Source organism: Periplaneta americana, chromosome 5 (assembly GCF_040183065.1).
Source record: "Periplaneta americana isolate PAMFEO1 chromosome 5, P.americana_PAMFEO1_priV1, whole genome shotgun sequence".
Lineage (NCBI taxonomy): Eukaryota > Metazoa > Arthropoda > Insecta > Blattodea > Blattidae > Periplaneta > Periplaneta americana.
Window position 1 is genome coordinate 33,144,706 of NC_091121.1, and position 15,607 is coordinate 33,160,312.

At 34.3% G+C, this 15,607-nt stretch overlaps 1 protein-coding gene across 1 annotated transcript in view; it reads left to right on the top strand.

Annotated features, from left to right (window-relative positions):
* The window catches only part of side-IV (sidestep IV), a 620,396-nt gene that overhangs the window by 399,649 nt on the left and 205,140 nt on the right, over window positions 1-15,607 (top strand). The gene's annotated exons all lie outside the window — the stretch shown is intronic.

Here is a 15,607-nt window from a genome sequence, read left to right on the forward strand (position 1 = left end):
GTACGAATATTTTCTACGGAGTGTTTTTTACAAACCTTTACCCTTACGCATTATGGCCTACTCGTTGAGTGGCCGTACTGTTTAACTTCTATGCAAAATGTCTTCTACATTTGTCGAAAGAAAACATGTTGTACTAGGTGAAAAAGTGTAAGTAATTGAGTGGTTTGGGAAAAGAGAATATGTGGTTCATCTCAATAACAATACGAAGTAGGAATTACAACTGTGCGCGATTTAGGCTAATGAAAAACAAAATATAAACTGTATAAAATTTGTAAATCTACAACATGAGACCTCTAGTATTCCTATCTTTCCACAGACAGTCGTCATAAGGAGTTTTCTTGTCGTTGAAAACCAGATTAAGTACAATAAATAATGTTTTAATAACTGACTTATCGAAAAATCAAACATGAATTGTAAAAGAAAAAACAGATTTAAATGAGTGAACTTTCCATTCACTACCTAGCGTATTAAAAGAAAAGACCATGAAGAAAATTACGAAAATATTACGTACTTAGTTTATGAAAACTTTTATGGTAGGCCTACGTATTATCCGATTTTTTCGAATAACCGTTCACTCCACCCCCTTCATTACCACGGATAATAGAGGTTCTACTGTACTGATATATTTCACTGCTTGTAATAGGCCTATGTTTAAACATAAACTATACCAATCCTAACAGGACATCAGTATGTATTCATAATTAATTTTTTACTAGTATGAAAAAATTAAACAAATAAAATCCTAATTAAAGAAACTGCATTGAACATCTATAGTCTTAATTTAGTCGATTTCCATTCGTGTAACATGCCATGAAAAACAGTATAATCAGTATTCAGGCATAAAGAAGGTTATGCTTGTTACTAGTGAAACTTCTATTCAAATGAGAAGCTTTAAGAAATAGGCCTCATGTCTTTATAAAATGGTGCTGTGTTATTGTCCCAGTGATTCAGTAAAGTTAGAACAGGGTCGTCATTCACTAGTATTTTCTATCCATTCATTTCATTCATTCATTTTATTGCATAGATCTTACATGAGCAATAAAGCTTTAAGATGTGGAACCAGTCAAAATTTTACAATATTACAATTACAATTTTTACAAATTTTTATAATTTTACAATGTAGTAATTTTCTACAATTTTTACAATTTTGTGTAATATTTTACAATATTTTGGCGAGATGTAGTGAGATGAGGTGAGGTCCGAGGATTCGCCAAAATATTACCCGGCATTTACCTTTTGGTTGGGGAAAATCTCGGAAAACCCCAACCAGGTAATCAAATCAAAGGGGGGTAATCAAATCAAAGGGGTTGATGCCAAGGACTCGCCATAGACCATCCGCCATTTAAAAAAATCTCTCCCCGGTAGAAGCCTTAGCAATACCCATTGCAGGAGATGCAATGAGCATGAAACGTTACCCCACGTGCTAGGTTTCTGTCCTCAGGGCGAATTACTGCGAATTGACAGACATAACACAGTCCGCTCAATAATTGCTAACAGATTAAGGGAACACTGTGAATACGAAGTATATGAGGAAGTTCAATGTCTTTCTACGGAAGGATCTACACGGCGTGCTGACATCATAATAATTGACCGAGATAAAAAAAATCTGGTCTCATTCTTGACCCCACTGTAAGGTTCGAAATTAATGAAGATCAACCAAAACAGCTACATGGAGAGAAACGCGCTATTTACCGTCCATGCTGTGATGATCTCAGTCACAAATATAATATTCAAGACTGGAATGTCATTGGACTTATGTTTGGTGCGCGAGGAACAATTCCCAAATTTACATTGGAGATCCTCAGAAAATTAAAGGTTCCTGATAAGACTCTTTAGACAATTGCTGCGAAATGTCTATGAATAGCTCTGTATGTGTTTATTACATGCAGGAAAAATATTAAAGATGTCAGAGAGACATCAAATTAATGATGTAACTGCAGATTTTTTTCTTCATACTTTGATAAAATTGGTTTGAAATATATTATTAGTAACTAGTAACCTTTTTTATACTTTTATCAGATATTAAGTTCTAATAAGTCTTGCTGTGGCACCTTGTAATTTTTTTCATAATGTGAGTTCATGTTCTTATAAAATTTTAGAAATTTAGAGCCTGTATTTTCTGATAATATTTGCGGTCGTTCACGTACATATACCCTTAACACTTCCCGTCCTACTTCCTGGGCTATGTTTATACTGTGAAGAAGTATGAATTCCTTATATAGAGGAAGTGAACTTTGAACCATCTCTGAATTTTACGTACACATAAATAATGTATGAAAACTTACTTTTGTAATGAAGTAGCCTACTTAAATTTTATTGAACCATTCGCTTTGTTAAAACTTCACTGAAGCACAAAGAAACGCTAGAAAAACTCAGTCTTGACCACAGGAAAACACGCGCTCCACTGAATAGACGTTTTGTGGATGTAGAGATCCTGATCTCTTGCGCCATTGCTGGTGCTGCGGTCGATAGCCCAGTGGATCACTAAATATATATTAAAATATGTAGATCTTGCCTATATAAATGATACTTGGGAGGAAATTAAACACAGAATAAATATGGGAAATGCCTGTTATTATTCGGTTGAGAAACTTTTATCATCCATTCTGCTGTCAAAAATCTGAAAGTTAGAATTTATAAAACAGTTATATTACCTGTTGTTCTGTATGGTTGTGAAACTTGGACTCTCACTTTGAGAGAGGAACAGAGATTAAGGGTGTTTGAGAATAAGGTGCTTAGGAAAAAATTTGGGGCTAAGAGGGATGAAGTTACAGGAGAATGGAGAAAGTTACACAACGCAGAACTGCACGCATTATATTCTTCACCTGACATAATTACGAACATTAAATCCAGACGTTTGAAATGGGCAGGGCATGTAGCACGTATGGGCGAATCCTGAGTGTTAGTTGGGAGGCCGGAGGGAAAAAGACCTTTGGGGAGGCCGAGACGTAGTTGGGAAGATAATATTAAAATGGATTAGGGAGAGGTGGGATATGATGATAGAGAATGGATTAATCTTGCTCAGGATAGGGACCAATGGCGGGCTTATGTGAGGGCGGCAATGAACCTCCGGGTTCCTTGAACGCCAGTAAGTAAGTAAGTAAGTAAGTAAGTAAGATCTTGCCTCGAGCATTTGTTGGATTTGTTTGTTGAGCCGCAAATAATATAGGCTATTTTGATAAATGGATTTCGCAAATTAAACAACAATACTGATAAAGAATAAATCAACGATTAATCTCTCTCTTTTAGCTTGTACAATCAAAGAGAAGGTTGTTCGGCATCTGTAATAAACTTCGTCCTGTATAACCTTAGAAATGTTTATAAAGAGAAATTTGTGTCAATGAAATCTGTGTATTATACGCGATAACAATGACTATTACTCCGTAAAACGCAATGGAGAGATTTTGTGCCGTCCATTTCTACTACAACACACCAACGCACGGTCCTGTCTGAATAGTAACGCGTTCATTGCAGCGGCAACTCTTCTGTCTCGTTGATCATGCGGGTAGACGTGCTGGTAGGCGTTTGTGAATGATTTACTGCTAAGGATCCTAAGTGAACCGCAACGGGGATATTTTAAATAATTTTCCAATTAAATACCTGTGTCATTGTGAGAGACAATTCCATAAATATGTAAATCATATGAGATAAAATATAAGTATAATTATAACAGTATTAATAAACGGTCTTTCTCAAGGGCTTGTCTCTTATTTTGTTCTGTATTTTTCCGAAGTTTGAAACAACACGATATATTCACCTATATATGGACTCTGTCTTGTGAAAATGATTTTAACAGATAACTTATTTCATACACGAAAAGAACATTTTATTAGGCATTTTCAAAACATGATTATTAAAAATTAATAATCCAGGCGTGTTTAGAAACTAAAAGAAGATGACAAATGGGGTATTTTCGATGTGTGTCAGAGTTCTGTAGGCTTATGCAATACTATTTAGTAATTCATGAATCTGTTGGAGAGAACATAGATCTGTCAGCGTTGTATCAATATTAAATTTTGTGCTAGTGTAGACCTATTACCTCTCCAAATTTGTTTTTCTACACGTTTCAGTGAAAACCTGTTACTGTTTAACAAAATACTCTGAACTTCAAAACATACTATTAATTACTATTACCTTAACAAATATTGATACAATCATTTCATACCTTCTGTCGTGAACAAATTATAACACACACACTTTCAAAATGCTCTGTACCACGAAAGTTTTAAGTGTACATCTTTTCGCTTCAGTTGAAATGGATGTGACAGCAAATGAACATGGATTAGTGAATTTCAGTTAATAATTGTTCCTTTTAATAAATAAATTATTAGGTAATAAATAAATAAACTAAATATTAATATCGCTTAAATACAAAATAAAAATAATAAATCGACAGCTACTATAATGTAGGATTGACATACGATGTTGGTCCGCTTACATGTCTTGACCTCATGGGGAATACAGAATACGAACAAAAGATTGTATTGTTCCTCTTCAAAGCGAGAAAGATTAGAACTTCAGCTGTTGAAGTTCGTGACGCGAACTGAGGAAGGAATAATAGTATCCACCCAACTATACACTTTTATGTCTGTTTTAGGTTAGGATATATTATATAATATGTTTTGTGTGCCATTTTCATTTTAATATGTGTGTTCTTTTAGAGCTGGTTGTGAAACTTAGACTCTCACTTTCAGAGAGGAACATAGGTTAAGGGTGTTTGAGAATAAGGCGCTTAGAAAAATATTTGGGGCTAAGAGGGATGAAGTTACAGGAGAATGGAGAAAGTTACACAACACAGAGCTGCACGCATTGTATTCTTCACCTGACATAATTAGGAACATTAAATCCGGACGTTTGAGATGGACAGGGCATGTAGCACGTATGGGGGAATCCAGAAATGCATTTAGAGTGTTAGTTGGGAAGCTGGAGGGAAAAAGACCTTTAGGGAGGCCGAGACGTAGATGGGAAGATAATATTAAAATGGATTTGAGGGAGGTAGGATATGATGATAGAGAATGGATTAATCTTGCTCAGGATAGGGACCAATGGCGGGCTTATGTGAGGGCGGCAATGAACCTCCAGGTTCCTTAAAAGCCAGTAAGTAAGTAAGTAAGTAAGTAAGTAAGTGTTCTCTTAAACTTAAAGAGTAGTGGATATAATCACAGTTGGGGGGGGGGTGAAACCTACAAAGTAGGACTTATTTTAGTACAAAGCACGTACGGTCAGAAGGCCCGTGCATTGGATTTTAGAGAAAACTATGATAATATAAAAATCTGTTTGTATAATATTATTCAATAAATCCATCTATCTCTCTATCTACCTACTTTTGGTCCCAAAATCGAAATTGATTTTATATTATTTCATCTCAATTGAATGAAATTGTCGTATTTTTTAACGAAATTTCAAACTGAAAAAAATATTATTAGGTTTAACAGCATGAATTTTTTTTTCAAAACTGCAGTCCGGGACTTCACAAATTTATCCTCTAGTAGCCACAATACAGTAGTGTTGAATACAAACTCTGAAAAGAATTCGACACTCAAAATGAATTATGCTCAGACACTGTACGTTTTCAGACAAAAAACATTAAATTAAGCATTTTGAAAGTGCTGGAAAGTAATGCAACAAATCTGAATCCATACGTTATAGGATAGAATTAATATTTTATCGATAATTTGGCATTTTTCAATATTTCTCTCTCCTATTTCTCAAGATTAATCTTTCCATGGTTAAAGTTGAGTTACTTATAAACTTAATAATACATGGCATGAGAAATAGAAAATATATTTTACTGGTAGAAAGAAATCCCTATGGATTAATTAATCTAGAAATATATAAGAATACAAAATAAGTGCTTATTTTGTAATACCACGGGACAAAAGGATCGGCTAAGACAACATGACAGAAAGGGAAGGAAAACATTCTTTCAACATGACATTTTACTTCCATGTCTGTAATGAAACCAAGGAAAACTGAATTTATAGCCGTAAACGCTTTTGCGTGCGCTACAGTCCAGGATTTGTGAAGTATAGCTGCTTTAATTCGATAAGTTATTGATTACCTGTGTTACTACAGGTTTATAAAATTTTTAAATAAATTCACTTTCGTTTACAACGCAAACTTTCAAGGAATTCCCTTGTTAGGATATGCCCCGGAGAAAGCCGTATTGGTAGAGAGCTCGTACACCCTGGTATCTGTTGTATCGTTACAATATAATGCCGATAAAATATGCTAAATACCTATAGGGAAACATTTTCAAAGGATAACCTTATCTCGTACTTTCTCTTTATGTAACATTTTGTGACTTGTTATTTCAATTCTTTGGTGGCTCTAGAAAGTAATGCATGTTTTTAACTCATAGGTCTATATGAAGAAAATAATTAGATACTATTTCGTTATTTTATGTCACATTTTTATTTCTCTCTTACCTTATGTTACTCATCTATTACTTTGCGTGTCGAAACATTTTTAATTACTAATCCCTTCAAATTTCATGAGTTACTTCTCTCTACTTTCATTAATTCTATCCATAAATTTTATTTGTTGTTTATTCATTCCACTTTCGTTAAAGGCATAGACTATAGCCTATTATTAACAATTATTCTTTTACAGGTAATCTATACATTATGAGTTTAAAGTATGAACGTTACAATAGTAAGTGTGTACTTATTTGCTCTTTCATTTTGTAGTCCACACCTGTGGAGTATTGGCTAGCGCGTCTGGCCGCGAAACCAGGTGGTCCGGGTTCGATTTCCGGTCGGGACAGGTTACCTGGTTGAGATTTATTTCGGGGTTTTTCCTCAACCGAATATGAGCAAATGCTAGGTAACTTTCGGTGCTGGACCCCAGACTCATTTCACCGGCATTATCACCTTCATCTCATTCAGACGCTAAATAACCTAAGCTGTTGATAAAGCGTCGTAAAATAACCTACTAAAATAAAAAAAATATATTTTGTAAGTAATTGTAATTTATTCTATTCTTGCATTTGTTTACATGTCAGATTTAATCTACGCATTACGCTTATTTCCTTTTTTTTTTTTGTTGCCGGTGTCCATTACTTGATTTATACTATTTCGTTTATATGACGTCATTCCATTTTCGGCCAATGAAGCGTAATTAAATTTTGAATTTCAACCAATCACAGTCCTACATCGCGATAATTTCTGCACCTCGATTTATCACTATCAATTTATCGCATGGTCGTTCTTTTGTTTAGTCAATGTCGCCAACTGTTTCCACGTAAATCGATGAGCATGAATCAATTGTACTAAATAAAGTGCGAAATCCTACTTCCACATCTACATCTTCATCTTCTAATTCCATGTTCATTGTATCTAAAAAAAAATGACACTCCTTCATAACAATTCTTCATTTAATTAATGTGTTATTCAAGTTATTTGTAATTATACTATACTCACACACTCACTTACTGGCTTTTAAGGAACCCGGAGGTGCATTGCCGCCCTCGCATAAGCCCGCCATTGGTTCCTATCCTGAGAAAGATTCATCCAGTCTCTATCATCATATCCCACGTCCCTCAAGTCCATTTTAATATTATCTTCCCATCTACGTCTCGGCCTCCCCAAAGGTCTTTTTCGCTCTGGCCTCCCAACTAACACTCTATATGCATTTCTGGATTCGCCCATAGGTGCTACATGCCCTAGGTGATTAATGTTTCCTTCCCCATAATACAACAAATAATCGCCTATTTGTGATATGCCATTCCCATCTAACCTAACCTCTTCTACTCCCACGAAGTCTATTTTATATCTAGCTAGTTCTTTTGCTACTAATGTTACCCCTCCTGTTCTAGACTAGTTACGTTCCATGTATCAAATCTTATAACCTTATCCCTTTGCTGTGGTCGTGCCGGAGAATCAATCCCATTCCGAGGCTTATTGTTAGGTTTCGTAATAAGTGTTTTTTACGGTGATGGGTTGCTAGCCCTTCGCCCATTTATGATTTCAGCAAGTAATGGGTAACGTATTTCTTTTATAATAACAAGAGATAAGCGTAAAATATAGGCTATGTAATTAAAATTGTTAGACTTATATTTTGCTTTTCTCAATTGGCATTATTGCATAACAACCAATTTGTTTATTGCACTAATCGATGTTCATCTATTTCAACTTCACAATGTCTGAATAGGTAATGTATTCATAAATATACAATTATTAACATTTTGTGAGCGAATTATAGTGATATATTATTTTTATTTTTATTTTATTCACGAAATAGTCCTAATAAATGTACTAAAGTGTCCAATCAATTATAGCCTATTTCAAGCTAACACTTTTATTTTAATTAGGAAAGTCAAATCTCCTTCAATTGTATCCCATTTGCGTAGTCAGGAAATGTCATCAGAGTTCTTGTATGGTGAAATGCGCCTGGTGTTCTGTCTACCCTGCAAAACATTAGGCACAAACGTTTGAAAATCGTATATTCAGTCGGATGTTCAACCTCGCCGGTTGTTCTCCGACCGGGCGTACTGGAATTGGTTCCCAAATCTGTCAATCGGTTCCCAGTTCGTCCCAGAGCTAAACCCGAATTGGTTCCAGGTTGATTCCATCTATGTACTGCAATTGGTTCCCGCGCTAGATTAAGCCAGAAAACATTAATTTTATCTTCCCATTTTATACAAACTTAGGACTGTCAACTACTGTCTACGGTAGTAGGTAGGTTAAAATGTTTTGTGCTTGGCGGAAACGCTGCGTCGAATAACTTCATAATTTTATTTAAAGTTGCAATATCACAGGTGTCGTGGTTATGTTCGACGTTGCATTCCATTATAATATCTGAATCAGAAAGTTTCACGAAACACTTACATTCTCTTTTAACAGAAGTACTGTATATCTTTCCACACCACCAGATAATGCTTTCTATAAACCGATCATTCACCACTAAGAGTTTCTTCCTCTTTTCACCGAGCATAGTAGTGAAATTCATCACTAAGTGCAATACGGCTGTCCTATACTTCCACTGCCGCTACTCTGATAATCACTGAAACTTATGATCGGTATTTAGATATTATGCTCGACCATGCCGAAATGTACTAATTATACATCTGGTAGCAGTCCTTTAATGCATGTCATTAAAGTACACCTACTCATTAAAGTACAGGTCTTCAGCCAATAATAACTCAGCTTACATGTGTTCAGCCAATGACAAGTCAGATTTGTACCGTTATAAAACCGCAAGTATCGATTATTCTCGGATATGCAATCGAAAGAGAATTAGCGAAAAGTCACGGAGGCTGAAAATCCAATACTGTCGCAGAAGGTTATGTTCTGTTACTATAATAATTAGCGTTAATTGTAAATAATATTCAAATAAATTCAATTTGTCATCTCGTTTTTCAATGTCGAATTCAATAATCAAGGTTATAATATTATAATATTATCAAGTTTAACGGGACTACGTCAAGGTCAATGACATTATTGTTCCTCGGAAAAAAATCAATACTTTCGCGTCTGCGCACATCTCACAATTCACGACCTAGAACAAGGTCACTTCCGATCTTGTCAGTTACAAATAAAATGTAGGTCTATACATCTGAATACCGGTAATTTCAAGTTAGAAATATGGTCGAGCATAAAAAGTCGTATGAAACTCGCCTATAATGGTAATTAAGAAGCTCGTATGAAAATTATGAAACTCGCTTGCGCTCGTTTCATAAATATCCATACTCGCTTCTTAATTACTATCATTATAGGCTCGTTGCATAATGTACTATTAACGTATATAAAACCACGTGTCATGATCGAATATAAGTGGTGTTATAGGCAATAACAACTACCTCATCCCCGTTGTTCATATTTGAATACTGTCACTACTCTGCTACATGATCGATTAACATCCCTTCCTACACAGCCTTGGAACCTACTGGCGTTGTTGATATTTGAACATAGGGAACATACTCACCTTGTTGATATTTTGTTTGGGAACCAACTGAAGAACAGCGCTCCGACCAATCAAATATAAACCGATTCTAAGCTCTGTTCTGCAGCACTCTAGTACACATTAAGCTTCAAATTTAAATTTTCTCAGTAATTGTCACTCCTTACAACGTTGGTTTATTATTTCTTAGTATGTAAAAGAAAAAAATTGTGTTGTTCACGAAAACTTTTATTACCAAGGCAACGAAAACAGAAAAGTATGTTCCTTTTATTTCCTTAGGCTTTCATGGACTGTGTTGCAACTTCACTGTCTGATGATAACATTATTAACTAGTGGGAAAACAACATACGCCGACATGTATGTATGAAATAGTCTTTGTTATCCGCAATTTATTGTTAAAACTTCAGCGGTGTTGTGTAGCCCATTATAAAATGAATGCTCTGCTCCTACTTTGACTGGGAACATCATGTGTCGCTAGTTAGTGATAGTAGAATATAATAAAAGTAGTAATTTAGTCACGAAAAAGTTTTTCTCTTGCACTATAGAGATAACGACTCCTCTCTCTTCCTCTCTCTCTCTCTCTCTCATGTGTATTTAATTACCTCTCCCTGGAGTGACGTAGCCTACCCGTATCAAACTGCTGATGAATATTCCGTATTACTTCGGGGCTCTACGTATGTCAGGGCAGGGTGGGGCGCAGTATAGCAATTGCGCGAGGATTATAGCTGCTGGATACGCATTTTGTTTTACATTGCCATAAATGTGTGCCACAGTGCTGATTCCAAGCCGCACGTTTTGTACAGTTCAACATTCCAAATTACTGACTTCAAATCTACATGCCAAAGCATGCCTTGCATTTTGATGCTGATTTCGTTACAAAAATTTGTGTACTGATAACGTCTGTTTCATGTGTCCGATAATTCCAAACTTTTGCAAATAAATGTCACGTGTTGCTAAACTTTGTATTCCATTTGCACTGACTATTGCTTATTCTTAACATGAGATATAGAGAAAATAAATCATATTTTGAATATACGGCTATGTATTTTGAAACAGATATTTTACTTTCTGTAGTAATGTCGAGTGGCATTTATTAGGACTATTTCGGGAATAAAATAAAAATGTAAATAATATATCCCTAAAATTCGATCGCATAATGTTAATAATTGTATATGAACGAATACTTAACCTATTCAGACATTGTGAAGTTGAAATACTCGTAGATGAATATCGATTACTGCAGTAAAGAAATTCGATGTTATTATTCAGTAATGCCAATTGCAAAAAGCGAAATACAGGTTTAACAATGTTAATTACATGTACTGCACTTTTCTCTTATTATTATAACATAAACACATTTTCATTATCTGCTGAAATCATAATTTAATATAACAGTAACAGTGGGGACAGCTATATACCAATGCTTATGTATTCACAGAGAGACGTGTTGCTACACAGTGAAGCCATCTCTGTATAGATAGGCCTAATTAAAACACGAATTTTATTACGCCATACGGAAGGTAGTTTGATAAAAGATATTATTATTATGCAAGGTCTTTGAGTTTGATATGCGATGATGTTACATAAATTTGAACATCTGACTTTCTATTAATTGTTTAATTTCATTCACAAAATACAAATTTTATAGGCTACAATTATAGGTTAAGTTACCTGTGGGAGCAGGACCAATGTAAGCTGTGCCTTATTTCGACCATTACTTATAATCAGTGCTAAACGAAAACATTTTTTATAGCTCGTCAAACGCATTCTCGCTGTAGTGTGTAACAGAACTAAAGCTGCATCTACAAAGTTCAATATTCCAATCGCGTATGCGTGCAATCTGGGAACAATATTGAAACAATCAAGTTTAAAAGGTACATTCAATTAAGATGCATGAAGATTTTGTGTCTACATGGTGCGCCGTTTTGAACGTCGTCTATTAATTAATATGAAATATCAATCTTGCATTCATTGCTTCAAGTTGAAAGAAGCGTTTAACCGTGTAGTTACATCTTAATGTATTCATGATCATCAATTTACGGGAAAACAGTTGGCGACAATGACTAAACAAAATAACGACCATGCGATAAATTGATAGCGATAAATCTAGCTGAAAAAATGATCGCAAAGTGCGACTGTGATTGGTTGGAATTCAAAATTCCATTACACTTCATCGGTCGAAAATGGAATGACGTCATATAAACGAAATAGTCACTCTAATTTTGTTTGTGGCCCTTATTTCAAACCCAGACAAGCGTAAGAAATGCGTTTCTAACACTGATATTTTATTTGTAACGGCACTGTAAATTCATCTATTACATAATGTCTGACATCAAGAAAATTTGAAATTAGGGCTTGAAGGTCGCCAAGAATATAAAATATTAAATACATCTGATAGGCCAGTGGTCGTCAGCACAGAGCACCCTGGGGCTAGCGTCTCTTACCCGCGGAGAACATACTGTACTATGGTGCACTCGTAGCTGCTACCCATTTCAGCGAATGCTGACGACCACTGCGATAGGCTATACAGAGTGAACCGTAGGTAACGTCATTAATTTCAGATGGTTATTCTTTGAGATACTTGGAACACAAAGTTTCATAAAATTTTGATCGTTTTTGCGTCCTTTTCGAGGAAAAAAAAAACTTGTTTTATATGAAACATTCGTGTTTTGCGAAAGCCATGGATTTAATTCCCGATATGCTCAGTCAATTTAAAAGAGCAGTGTATTATGATAATAAATTATTGAAAGAATTTTACTTTTGTCCTTTAAATGTGTAGAAAATTGATCCGAAGAAATGTAACATCCCAAAATTCATTTATAGAACGAAAAGTTACATTTATTCAGATGCAATTTCTGTACATTTAAAGGACAAAACTAAAATTCTTTCAATAATTTATCACTGCTCTATTAAATTGATTGTGCATATTGGGATTTAAATCAATGGCTTTCCCAGAACAAACTCTGAAATGTTTCAAATAAAACAATTTTTATTTCAAAATGGAAGCAAAAACGAGCAAAATTTATGAAATAATTTTGTTTGAAATATCTCAAGGGATAATCCCTTGAAATTAATGACGTTACTTCCACTTCATTTTGTGTAATCATGAGGGTTACTCTTTATATTATCATTATTATTATTTGAAATTTCAAATTTCAAATTTATTCACAATTTACATTTGAAATGAATACATATGAATAGATACCCGAAATGAGCATGTGCTCGTGCTCGGGTACAGTCCAGTAGTCTACATAAATTTTACAGAGATCAATAATATTGTTGATGATAGAAATAATAAGTAACAATAATAATAATAATAATAATAATAGTAATAAAACAAAAATATTTACAATAATAAAATAAATACTAAGACGGATAAAATATGATTATTTATTATTATTATTATTATTATTATTATTATTATTATTATTATTATTATTATTATTATTATAAAAAGGTAAAGGTAAAGGTATCCCCATAACATGCCATGAAGGCACTTGGGGGGCATGGAGGTAGAGCCCCATGCTTTCCATGACCTCGGCACTAGAATGAGGTGGTGTGGTCGGCACCGCGCTTTGACCGCCTTTTACCCCCGGGAAAGACCCGGTACTCAATTTTATAGGAGGCTGAGTGAACCTCGGGGCCGTTCTGAAAGTTTGGCAACGAGAAAAAATCCTGTCACCACCTGGGATCGAACCCCGGACCTTCCAGTCCGTAGCTAGGTTAGCTTAGCTTAGCAAACGTCAAGGCCCTATATCTTGGCAGTCTACGTGAATGTGCAGTTGAGTGCAGGATTTTCAAGCGTTGGGCAATGGCGGGTGACTTTTTGTTTAGTGGTGACGCCAGTACTGATCTGCAATAAGTTAGTGCAATATTGGATGTTCAAATAAAGTTTCATATATATATATATATATATATATATATATATACATATATATATATATATATATATATATATATATATATATATATATATATATATATATATATATATATAGAAATACAAGCTATTACATACAAAACGTAAGATATTATACACATAAAATCACAATTATAATGCAGGAAAATTTTACACTGAGTTGTGGTACTGTTAAAATTGAAATTCAATGATATTTACTGTAGTAGGTACTTAATATTCTCGATGTTCAAGTAGAGGGAGAACATGCGTCTTTTCCTTTCAGAGAAGCGGCAGTTGAATACCAGAGTAGAACCGTCTGTTCGCCTTCAAAATGCTCCTTAATACTGTTTAGGTGATTCGAACATTATATCTCATTAAATTAGGCTTGAAGTTTCCATGACCAGAAACAAATTGACTAACGGTGAAGTTGGTTAGGAAGAATTCGATTGTTTCGGGTAGTGGGTTGTCATTTTTTGTACAAATGGAGTTTTGTTCCCCATGGGAATACACAAGTTAAATTCTACAAGTGGGTGTGCAGAAAATAAAAGAATACTAGCATTTGATGTGTTCTATTTATGTAGAAAATTATTTGCAATAAGGGTCCGATGTTTAAATTTCATTTAACTAAAAACTCATTTTTATGACCTATGTCCCTTCACCCCATTATCGAATTTAAATTTTGTTCTGCTAGTTATTCCAGGAAAAATAGATTTCTGGTACTGCCAGTCAAATATTGACCCATCTGTCGTTCCAATTACCGAACATATACTGATGAATCCTGTGTTTGAAATACGACAGGGAGCACAAGTTTTATTCTTGTGGTTGTTTGGTCAGGATTCCTATCTTCGCTAGTTGATCCGCTCTCTCGTTTCAGAACCTAATTAAAATTCATGACTTTTATTATTTTCATCTAAACCGAAATCAGCATTTCTACGAAACTGGAGCATGGTCTTCTTAAGGGGAAAGATCTACAAGAATGACCAAATGTCTGTCAAAATTAAAAATTTTTTAAATTATTTTAGCCTAAAACTACTTCATAATATTGACTTCAGTTGAGCGAAATTTCTAGGTCGTTAGGAAGAAAATAATTAATTTTACGCAGTTTTTAAATAGCCGTTGCGTTCCAGTCCCTTGAATATCCGGAATTCGTTTATTTTACATTCTTCAACATATTTAATATGTAATATCTCAGACAATAACAGGGATAATTGAATAACATTTTCGGGGCATATTCTCACATTATACGTGAATAATTCTGTAAAAGTAAATAAAATTGTCAAATTGCAAATTAAAAATATGTTAAAAATAGATGTACGATTTTTCTTTCTATTCATAAAAATGCAAAATAAAAATATAAAAATTAAAATTTCTAAAAATCATCAAGCGGAATTCATTAGTACTAGTCTCTTAGCTTTCATTTAAGACAAGATTTGTGATTCTGTGATACTCTGTGATACTCGTTTTGTTAGCTACCACATCTTGTCGCAGAATATATATTTTTTTAAATTTCATTATGTTTTTTTTAACATTAATTTACATTTTATTTTCTGTTCATTTGAATTGATTAGGATGCCGATATTTAAAATCCAAGATTTGGACGGCTATCATTTCGATAGAATACTACATTTTTTATTTTCATATCTCCGACTGTACCATAAAGAGCAAAAGTGAAAATGCTGTATTTAAAGTCTTCATACATTGATATGAAACTACGTTAGGGTAATGGAGGATCTACTTAAAATAATATGAGAAAAGAGATTTCCTGTAGGTCCTTCCCCTTAAGACTCTTAAATGTTAATTTTTATGGTT